Source organism: Taeniopygia guttata, chromosome 3 (assembly GCF_048771995.1).
Source record: "Taeniopygia guttata chromosome 3, bTaeGut7.mat, whole genome shotgun sequence".
Taxonomy (NCBI): domain Eukaryota; kingdom Metazoa; phylum Chordata; class Aves; order Passeriformes; family Estrildidae; genus Taeniopygia; species Taeniopygia guttata.
This window is the reverse complement of record NC_133027.1, coordinates 47,196,773-47,207,767: the sequence shown is the minus strand read 5'-3', so window position 1 is coordinate 47,207,767 and position 10,995 is coordinate 47,196,773. Positions and strand designations below refer to the sequence as shown.

The following is a 10,995-nucleotide window of genomic DNA, read 5'->3' as shown; positions in this document are numbered from 1 at the left end:
ATTTATTTTAGACTTGATTGAGGAAAGACAGGCTGTCTCCTCTTTATGCTGATTGCTTCTGCAGAGATTGATTGTGAGTGATTTATAATCAGCCTTCCACAGGGAAAATTTCATATATTTATCAGAAAATTAATGAAAAAAATTTATCTAGCTTGTAATTGCTTACATTGTTTCTAATTGCTCATTTATATAAAGAAGGGATTTACAATGGTTATATTATCATCAATTTGAATAAGCCTAAGCATAAAAAATCACCAGTTAAGTCTTAAACTAATGAGAGTTATTCAAAAATAATGAGATTTCAGACATTAATAAATTGAGATTTGACCTCTGGGGTATTTGTCAATGTGTACATTGAACATTTCAAAACTCTAAAAATGAAGTGAGAGGAAAACTTGAGGCTATCATGTGACTAGAAATACAAATCTTAAACTAAGACACTGAGTGATACTGATAGGATAAAAACAAAATGGCTCTTTATATGGCTTTGGACACACTTCTGTATTTCATCCAGAGCAAGAAAAAAACTTTCTTATATCAAAGAATAGTAGGTACCAGATTTAATATATAATTAGCTGATTTCCAATTTAAATAATTTTTTCTACTCTGTGTGACAGCATCATTTAAGTATCTCTGTAGGAACATTCTCTGTAGACAATGCTAGAGCTAAGCTGCTGTCAGCATTTTGAAAAGAAAACCTTTAAACAAAGGTTGTGACTGATTTCTGAAAGTTTCTGTAAGATAAATTGTGGCAGAGAGCATGTTTCTGAATGATCTAAAAAGCGATTTGGCTGTTTTGGAGACTGGCAGACAAAGCTGTTACATAGTGTTGTGCACTGGAATCATAAAACCCAACAAGGTGCTGTTCTGTTTTTAATAACTTCAGCGGCTTTTTTATTTTTTTTTCCCCTGTGGATCAGTAGTTCCTAATTAAACTGGAATCTACTTTGTGTCCTTCCTTTTCATAAATATTTTTTCAGTAGTTTAATACTGCCCTTCCCTCTGTGTTTTCAAAATACTAGCTAAGATCTAAATTGCACAACTGCCTTTGATTGCAGCTTTGAATTTGTGCACCAGTTATGCCAACTGTGGTGGAAGAAGTACACAGAACTTTTATACTTACTGCTAACTGCAGGTGCAGGAGCCTTTTTGTCATTTGATCAACAGTGTATCTCTCATCAGTGATTTCAGTCTCTGTGTGCAATTATATTATGGCATATAAGCTGCCTGGTTATGAAAAGACACACCTTAAGCAATACCATCAGTTTAATTATAATAATTTGATTTTTTTTTTTTTACTTAGTATTTGGAACTTATAACACAGAATCATATATTCATAGCATGGTTTGGGTTGGTAGAGATCTTAAAGATGATCCAGGTCCAATGCTCTGCCAGTGGCAGGGACACCTTCCACTAGACCCAGCTACTCAAAGCCCCACCCACCCTTTGAATGTTGCATGCATCCACAGCTTCTCTGGACAGCCTGTTCCAGTGCCTAACCACCCTCACAATAAAGAATTTCTTCCTAATATCTAATCTAAATCCACCCTCTTTCAGTTAGAAGCCATTCCTCCTTTTCCTGTCACTACAGGCCCTTGTAAAAAGTCCGTCTCCAGCTCTCTCACAGCCCACTTTGGGCACTGGAAGGTTCTGTAAGGTGTCCTTGGAACCGTCTCTTCTCTAGGCTGAACAACCTCAGCTCTCCCAGGCTTTCTTCTTCTTTGTAGAAGAGGTGATCCAGCCTTCTCTGATCACCTTTGTGGCTTCTTCTGGACTCACTCCTGAAGGTGCACATCGCTCTAATGTTGCGAGCTCCAGAGACGAACGTAGTGCTCCACACGGGTCTCAGGAGAGCAGAGCAGAAGGGCAGAATCACCTCCCTTGACCTTATGGCCACGCTGCTTTGGATAAGCTCAGGACAGAGCTGGCTCTGTGGGCTGTGAGTGCTCATTGCTGGGTCATGCTGAGCTTCTCTTCCACCAATGCCCCAAGCCCTTCTCCTCAGGGCTGCTCTCAATCCATTCCCCACCCAGCCTGTATTTGTACACCAATCTAGGTGCAGGACCTCGTACTTGGCCTTGTTAAATTTCACGAGGTTTGCACAGTCCCACCTCTCACAAGATTCAGACGGATAATCTAAGAACTTATTTATCTTTCTTTGTATTCATGTCTGTTTATGTCAAGAAAATAGTGTAATTCTGCCTGCTAACACTGTTCATTTGACAGGATCACTAAAGTGATGAATTTCTTCTGTTTATCAATTTAATTTTCTATCATAGTTGGGATACTAAACTTTCTATATTGAGTTTTACATGAGAAACTAGGAAATATTATTGATATAGGCCATCAGTAAGTTCTGCCCAGGTTCTGTCTATTTCCTCTGCCTCAGTTTATTGGATACAAATTTCTGCATGTTTCCCTGTTGGTGCACTCTTCTCATCTTTGTGTGCATGTACTTTGTGGACAGTTTTAAGACAATCACTGCTCTGTGGCAAAAAGATTTGTGGAAAGGCTGATCAGTCCTTTCCTTTGGTCAAATGACTTTCAAGTCCTTTCTTGGCTTTCAGAAAAATCATGCATTTGAGCTCTTTGAAAGACGACAGTTTTGCTAGGAACTGTCTGAAGCAATTGCAGATACCACGAGAAAAATTAATCTCATTTAACTTTTACATATGCAATGCAGATGTTGATAACCAAGATGAGTCACCCAGGGCTTCCCTTGGTGGTCAGTGTAGCAGAACAGGTAGGTTTAGGGCATGAATCACCCAACAGATTTTAGACAAGGATTCATTACATTTTCTAGGTACACCAAAGGATCTACTTGTTCTACTGGAAAAGTAAGTGGACATGTGGCAGTAAAACTATATGTCCAGTCTGGGAAGAGTGAGCAGAGAAATGAACCATCTGTGCAGGAATAGAAACGGTTTTATTAGTCATTTTCAGGAACCCTATAAACAATGTTATAATAAATCATAGTCTATGGAACAATTTATTTTATTAATAGGATTTATTTACACTGCTAAGAATTTTGCACATAGTTTGGATGAAAAATGTCTTCATAAACATCATGCCTTGCTGTTTCAGGGATTGAAAGACTGAATCATCTTTGCTGGAGAGAAAGTATTAAAAAGTTTCTTAGAAAAATTTTTAAAAATGGCAACTAAGATCTCAGCTGAACATTGACCTGAGACCACTTGTCTTCCATCTTTAGAGCACCAGCACTGGAATTTGCATTATCTAACTTAAGATGTCTGCAGTTCTGATGTCTGCATCTGACTCGGAGTCAAAGCGGAGTTGGTAACTGACAAGCCCAGGGTTTGTGGATGTGGCTCCATGAAAAACTCTGCTGTCATCAGCCTGCAAAAGCTGACACTGCAACACCAGAGTACACTCATGCAGGGCTGCTCAGCCTGACACAACCCAGCCTCACCAAGTGTGATTGTACAGGGTGGAGCCACACCAAAAGGTGATGTCACCCTGTGCTAACTTGCACTGCACTCCTCTGTGCAGAATTTTTTCCATTAGAGGCATTAGGATCAGTTTCACACATTTCTCTGTTGCACAGTTTTTATTTTCTTTTTCTGTTTAACAAAAATCCATACTTTGCAACTTTCTGTCACCAGCACAAGATCTGTAAAAGATACTGTACCTTGCATTTCTTATCTGCATATCTTTCATATACATGGAACTTAACTAAGTCTTTCTAAAATGATGACTCATTATAGGAAAATAACAATTTAATTTTAAGCTGGAAAAAATAACACTGTGGAATAATGTTTCTGGGCCTAAAACTCACTGCACCAGGAGGTGAATCTATTTTGCAGGTCTTGTGTGGCTAGCACTGGATGAAGAAATTCAGAGTGAAGAAAGCCACATAAATGAAATTGCGTGCTGAAGAGGTGCTGGCCCTGGCCTTCATCAGAGAGACACCAAAGTGAGAACCACTCTGATGACAGATAAGGAAATAGCATTCATGCTCTAGAAGTTAGCAAGCCAGACAGTAGGCAATCAATTGGGCTGGAACATCCACAGTGAACACAGTTGTTGTGCAGGTCTGCAAGATTACCAAGCATCTCCTACTTTCTTGAAACTATGAATCAGGGTGGTGCCTGGGGAACAGAGGAACCTGAAGCGGGGGATGATGAGGTTGTGGTAGGGAAATAGGTTGGGCGCATCCTGAGTCTGCATCCTCTGAATACAAATGGGCATATTTGTCCATGATGTAAACCTTGGCTGATCAAGGAAGATCTACAATACTCAGAGGAAACATTTTTCTTTGACTGTTTTTATTGAAGGGTGGATAGTGAAACTTGGCCTTTTCTTCCCAAATGCAGAAACCAAAAAGAAGAGATCCAACTTTTGTTTTAGAAAATGCAATATGAATGTCATTGATTTTCTTAAAATTCAGAAGCAACACAACCTATTAAGCCTGGTCTGAGTGAAATAACCATGCCGTTGTGACTGCTGAGTACTTTTAGTTCAGGTTTTGTGAGGTCTGTTTTAAGCAATAGGAAAAGCACGGTAGTAGATTGGTAAGTTGAGTAGGCAAACATCTGGTCAGTTTCTATGGCATTGTTTGGTTAAGGGAAACAGAGGATCCCTTCAGAATTGTGTTCTCAGGAGGGTTATTTGCTGATAGTCCATTTTCCCATTATTGACCTTGGAAACAATAATCGGTTTCAAATTAACTACATGCATTACTGAATTCTCCTTGGTTTGAGGAGAGTCCAGAGACTAGAGGAGGCTTTGGAAATACCCAGGAGTAAAGAACACACTTTGGAAGCAAAGAGAACACGCAGCACCGGTGCAGGATACTTCTGGGGAATCCACCTTTTGCTGCCACCTACACGATCTAAACGTACACCTCTAGGAAGGCATCTGCAGAGCAAAAGACCTTCCAAGCCAAAAGACTAATGTGTATTCACTCTGAATTCCCTCCCCTTCTCTTCCTGCCCTTAGAAATTCATCACTTCAGGCCCGGCTCTTTTCGAGCTGCCGGGGGGCGCGGCGCCTTTGTCGGGGAGCGCAGCGCCAGAGGGCGAGCGGCAGGAATCACCCTGCCGGCGCTCAGCCGGGCAGGACGAGGTTGGACTCGATGATCTCAGAGGCCTTTTCCAATCGAATGGGTGCTGAGAGATTCTGTGACAAGTCAAGGACAAGGCAGACGGGAGTTAGAGACGGAGTGCATGGCTGGTAAGGGCAGCTAGGATTGAGGAGGGGGCTGCGAGTCAGAACTGAGGACTCGGGTGGGTGTGTGGTGTGTGGTCAAGCTTGCGTTGTACAAGAACGTGTGGTCAAGCTTTAAATGAAAGTGTTTTTACAGAAACGTCTCTTTTTCAGTCAGCATTGTCATTACAAAGCGCACCTATACTTATTCTAAACGAAAGTGCCGGGGTTTGGTTGCTGCTAACATTAGCATATGGGCACGCAGCACACCGGTAATGTACTCTGCAGTGTTCCGTGCTCAGGGAGAAAAGCCCAACTGGTATGGTAGAACAACTTCACAGGAAATTAATTTCTCAATTTAAATATCCTTATTGAAAGCAATCAAAAATAAATAAAGCAATGAGCGAGTATGTATGGGATCAAGAATTCCTCAACACTTTTTGGCTTGACAGATTAATGGGCTAAACCTGCCTTTTCCCAGTGAGCCAGTTCTGTACAGGTACTCAGATTAGCGGGTTTCCCTGGCTGGGTAATCAGGCTGGTAAGGAACGTGGCGGTAGCTGCTGTTCTCAGGGCAGACCGGGAATTACAGCTCTGCAGCCATGGACATTTGAGAAATTCCAAGAAGGAATTTGAGCCTGAGGGAATGCTTGTTTCTTTTGCTCCACGACTCCTCAACTTGTCTAAAGAGCTGATTGATAACAGATGCACCTATCTGCCTTTCTGTTTTTATTGAAGCATGTTGTTTTTCTGCAACAGGATTTTCTCCTGTGATCTCCCCAGGATATTTCTCCCTTTACTGTGTATACTCATGGTCAGCATTCTTTGTGTAATAAAGAGGCTCTGGAAGTCTATTATCTCTTGTTTAACCCGTTTTCCCCCTAAATCTGCATCCATCCTTCAGCAATTATGGAGACTGCAGTTTTCTAGGTGCTTCCATCAAAGGAGAGAATGTTAGATTTTCTTGGTAACAGAAGGAGATTTCTGAACCTTCTTTCCCTGCAGGAATTTCTGTCCCTTTCCAAACAGCTTGCTGGGGTGAAGGCATTGCTGCAGTGAAGCTAAATTGCTGGGGATTGCCTGTGAGTCTTAGGAAAGGGGGAACTGATGTAGTGGATCTTAAAGCAGAAGGACTGGAACAGCGCAGTCAGTGTCAAACTCAGTACTGGAAGCAGTGGTTATGTCCCCAGCAGTGACAAAGGCCTAGGTACACACAGTTGCAGGTTCCCAACCATATGTACTGGGATGACCCAAGGGCATATCCTCATGGAGTGAAAAAAGCTTGGGAATCTAAGAAAATTATGTGGAGGGATTAAAAATTATCCAGAAGGATGAAAAGGCCATTTTTCTATAGGTAAAATATATATTCTGGTGCCATCAGAATTTTTCCCTTGTCTGTGAGCTGAAAAAATCCAGCTACCACTAAAAGCCTTCCTTTCTTATGCTAAGAGATAGAAGAAAAGAAAAGGCTGCTCCTTTCAAGTGAAGAAAAAGTCAAGTTCAAGCATACCCACAAAGGAAAAATCATACATTTTAAAGCAATATGCAGTAGGACATTCTTGAGCTCCTATCCCCTTTCCTTGATGTACTTGACTCTTTGTAAATCTATCTCTAATCCCACCCTGTTTCAAAAAACCCGTGTCTCTCCACACTGAAGCCTGCTCTGCTTTAACACTCTGCCTCTGATCGCTCTTCAGAGCTGGGGGTTTTGAACCATTTCAAATGTGAGCTGTTTGGCAGAATTATATCATTCATGCAACACAAAAACTGAGTTTTGACATCAGTTTTGTGATGGAAACATGGATAGAGATGACAAAAGTTAACACTTTGATTGCTATAGAGGATGTATTCATTAGAGGTTCAAGACAGTAAATAAAAAACTACTCAGAACTATGGCATTACTATGGAGGTTGACCAGCAGAGCATACTCTCTGCTGTGTCCTCTCATATGCTTTTCATGATGATATACCAATCAAAAGCAAATTCAGGATCAGTAGTCAATCTGTAGGTCATAGAAAAAGAAATTATAAGCCTTTACAAGAGCCCTTGTGGTACCAGAGAAACTAGATACAAACAGCTTTGGATTCTTAGAAATGCATCCAACTTTAATAGAAATTGCAGTTATTAATGGGCTCTCACATAATAGTACAGAATGACTTGAGCAGGACTCTACCAAAAGCTCTGCCCACTCTGGTGAGCCCAGTTCAGTCTGGTGTTAAATATGATTAACTGCAGTGGCTTTGGGTGGCTTAACATTTTATTTCCAACACCCAGTTTCTTACAGTGGCACAATATATGAAGCAATCTGAAGATAATCACAATCTGAAGATAATATGGCTATAGATTTTTTTCAATGACACAAGAGCATTTAATGGAAAACGATAGTATTAAAAAGAAAGCAAGAGTATATATGACTATTGACAATATATAAGATAATGTAATAAGCATAATACAAAAGTAGCATTCTTAGTATGAGAGTAAAGTGGTTAATTTTGCCGCATAATTCCAGATGATAATAGAGAGACTATACAAAGGTGGTAAATATTCTGATTATATGCCACACACCGCTCAGGAGCTACATTGGTTCAAAAAATGATAGAGAAATAAACTCCTTATTCTCTGTATTGTGTGCTAATTTCTCAGTCACAACTGGATCTGAGAGAAACCTTAAGTCCATCAGTGAAACAGAGAGAGTACCTTCCTGTCAAACCCTACCTCTAATGCAACTTCTTGCAAGCCACAAATTTGGCTTCTGAGCACTGGGTTTGTTTAGCTCTTCTGGGGCTTGTGCTCCCTCTTGTACTGATTGTCTTACAGTATGTGAAACTTTATGCAAATGACTACAAGGTATTTGTGTCTGTCCGGGACACACCTTGGTTGCTGAGTGTTCCTGCATTTTCTGCATAAATGTAGTGGCAGTAGCAGACAGGCATCTCACTGAGGTAATGTGAAGGCAGGGTCTGCAGTCCCTGTACAACACAGCCACATGTTTATCTGCTTGAACTCAGGGCTGTGAGGACCACGTGCAAAATGCTCCGGGCCAGGAGCTGACACGGTGTGTTTGGGAAAAAAATGGGACATAACACTCCCTTATTTTTTATCAACAAGGGTGAGGGTGCAAGGTGGCGTCTACTTGACAGGAGAGTGCAAGGATAATGAGACCTCCTTCAGCCTTCCCACCCACAGTACCAAATGGTCCTGTTGTTTTGAGCTGCTGAGCAGTTTGGAGTCATGTTTTGTCAAATCTTTTCTGAGACAGGGTGTACTTCAAGTTTGCTTTGTCTCTTGACTTTCAGAGGGAAGTGCTGTTTTTTTGCTTCAGGGGTAGTTTCTCTTCAGGATTCTTCTCTGAGGTTTCTGATTCCTGAGCTGGGAAACACATATCTTCCATCAAACTCTCTCTGTTATACAAGGTTATTCTAAAGGAAAAGCAGGGAAGGGTAGGCATAATCCCATTGACTCCAGCCAGATTACATAATTATTATGGCTGTCAGTGTGCTGTCCCAGAATTTTCCCTTACTCTGGGATACCCTTATACAATTAATTATTGGGAGATCAGCTTCTGCCATTTCTTTTTGCTACTTGCCTGTCCAAATGTTTTTATTCCAGTAAATGGAATCTTGGCTAGAAATAGTAGGTAGATTCAGGTCTTAATGTGCGATCTTAAGTCTCATCTAAAGATTTTTAATGATATACCTAAATTATTTAAATCAAGAAATTAGATGTCTTGCTTTCATATGCTGGTACTGCTATTTTTAATATTAACAGGCTATTTATTTTTATATATATCTAAACACACACACATAAATATATATATACTAATTACAGTGGAGCTTTCAAAATTACTTCAGCTTCAAATCCTCTAAGAAAGATACCTGAGTTTGCTATTCTCATGCAGAAATTGTTCCACAGGATCGAATTATGTGATTTGGATTTGTTATAAGATTACAGAAAAGAAACCTCCTGCCATGATCAGAGTGCTGCAAAATATTTGCATTCCTAAGACATTGTGGATTGCCTAGGTGGAGCTTCTAGCAAGTATTAAGCCACTTCTGAACTCTAACTCTGATGCTGCCTTTGGGAAGACTGTCATTCAGTTCTTAACTCTATTAGAAATTTGGGTGGCTGAAAGGCACAGCACGGGATTACTTGCCCACCACGTGGCCATGGGCACTGGCAAGTGCTCAAATATGCATTATTGCCTGCAGGTTTTGGCTCCCCAGATCTACTGTGCTTGTCCACAGCTTCACAGCTCAGCAGGACAGTAAGTTCTGAGGACTGTGTGATTCAGGCGCAGGGAAAGGGAAGAGCAGACCTTTACAGTGGCATGTAAATATGCAGAAGGCACGGTGCTAAACTGCACCTGAAAGTTACACCCACAAAGTGAATGCACTGATAGAAGCATCCAAGCAGGTAAGCAGCCTTGTTACCCATGTTAATGCAATCTTATGATTAGAAAAAGTTAGTAATTTTATGTGTTATGTATTTATGCATTCTATATACATTCGCATATAGCAATGAATTCTGGCTAGGTTTCTTAAGGAAGATACTTTTTAAACAAGGGGTATAATTTTGAAATATATTGTGTAATAAATAAAATGTTGTGATTGAAGGAATTTAATATCAGAAACTATCAATTTATTCTGCTGTTTTACTTGGTTTCAAGTTGTATCCTTTCAAATTGCCACCAAAGGGCATTCAGGAGACCTGCTACAGCTGAGGGCTATTAGCACCCCTCAGTGTGGCACATTCCATGTCACACAGCATGGGAACAACATAATAACTTACATCCCAACCCTCCCAGCTATCCTGCAGCTTCATTTGGCCCTGCTCAGTAGTTTTTTTTTTTTTTTTTTTTTTTTGCTTTATTTGGCTAATAAAGACATCCTAAAACTATTTGAAAATGGTACTATTTTACATTGCAGTGCAATTAGACAATATTAAATTAAAATTGCCTAATGAGATGATAAAGATACTAAATTTTTATGCTTATATTTTGGGTCAGGATGCAACACTACTTCATGCTGTAGATTATGATAAAATTTCTTATTGTATTAGAGAGAAATTTACAGGAATATCCCATCAGTGAAAAAAACTCTTTTAGAATGCTGTAAATGTGCTTGCACAGGGGGGTTACCTGCTTAGCATTATTGATTTTTCCAATCAATATAGCAAGTATATTACACAAGGCTGTGTGCAGTCAAGGCTTTAGCATGGTTTAGATCTGTTTACACCGGTTTAGCTGTCAGCAGAGCTGCAGATGGATGTTTCCTTCCTGACACAGCTGGAACTGATGTAGATCCAGCACCTGGTTGCTTGTTACCATCCAGCAGCAGGTTACTGCACCCACACCTGTTGTGTAGGTGCTCTTTGGCTCATCCCTTTGGATACTTCCCTGGAGGTTGCTTGCCAGCCTTCTGGCACCAGGGACCTGTTTGGGGTCAGTCTAGCAGAACTGTGGTGGTAAGTGGCCTTTTGCAAATGGTCAGTGATAAAGGGCTGGGGAGAAATAATGACTCTGAATAGAGCAAATGTTTGAAAACTTAATTTGTGCTTATGGTGTAAATGTATAGCCATAAAACAAATGGATAAAAATAGTTCTAAGTCGATGTAAGAGAAACCACACACAAAAATTGAACTTGTTTGGTTAATAGCGCATGAAATAAGTCCACATAGCTTCTGTATGTAGCAAAGAGGTCCTGAAGGGGATTTTTGTGTGACTTGCATGCTGAAAGCTCTGCAGTGGTCAGGGCACAGCACTTAGATCTGTATTTTACACATGATCCGTTTGAGCTGGGAAATCAAATTCCCCATATTCTCAGGCTTTCT

At 40.4% G+C, this 10,995-nt stretch overlaps 1 protein-coding gene across 1 annotated transcript in view; it reads left to right on the top strand.

Annotated features, from left to right (window-relative positions):
- Positions 1 to 5,048: 5,048 nt before the first annotated feature.
- The window catches only part of CDK19 (cyclin dependent kinase 19), a 138,201-nt gene continuing 132,254 nt past the window's right edge, over positions 5,049 to 10,995 (top strand). The window contains exon 1 of the mRNA XM_072926785.1: positions 5,049 to 5,193. The gene's annotated coding sequence lies outside the window, so the exon portion shown is untranslated. The remainder of the gene's footprint in view (positions 5,194 to 10,995) is intronic.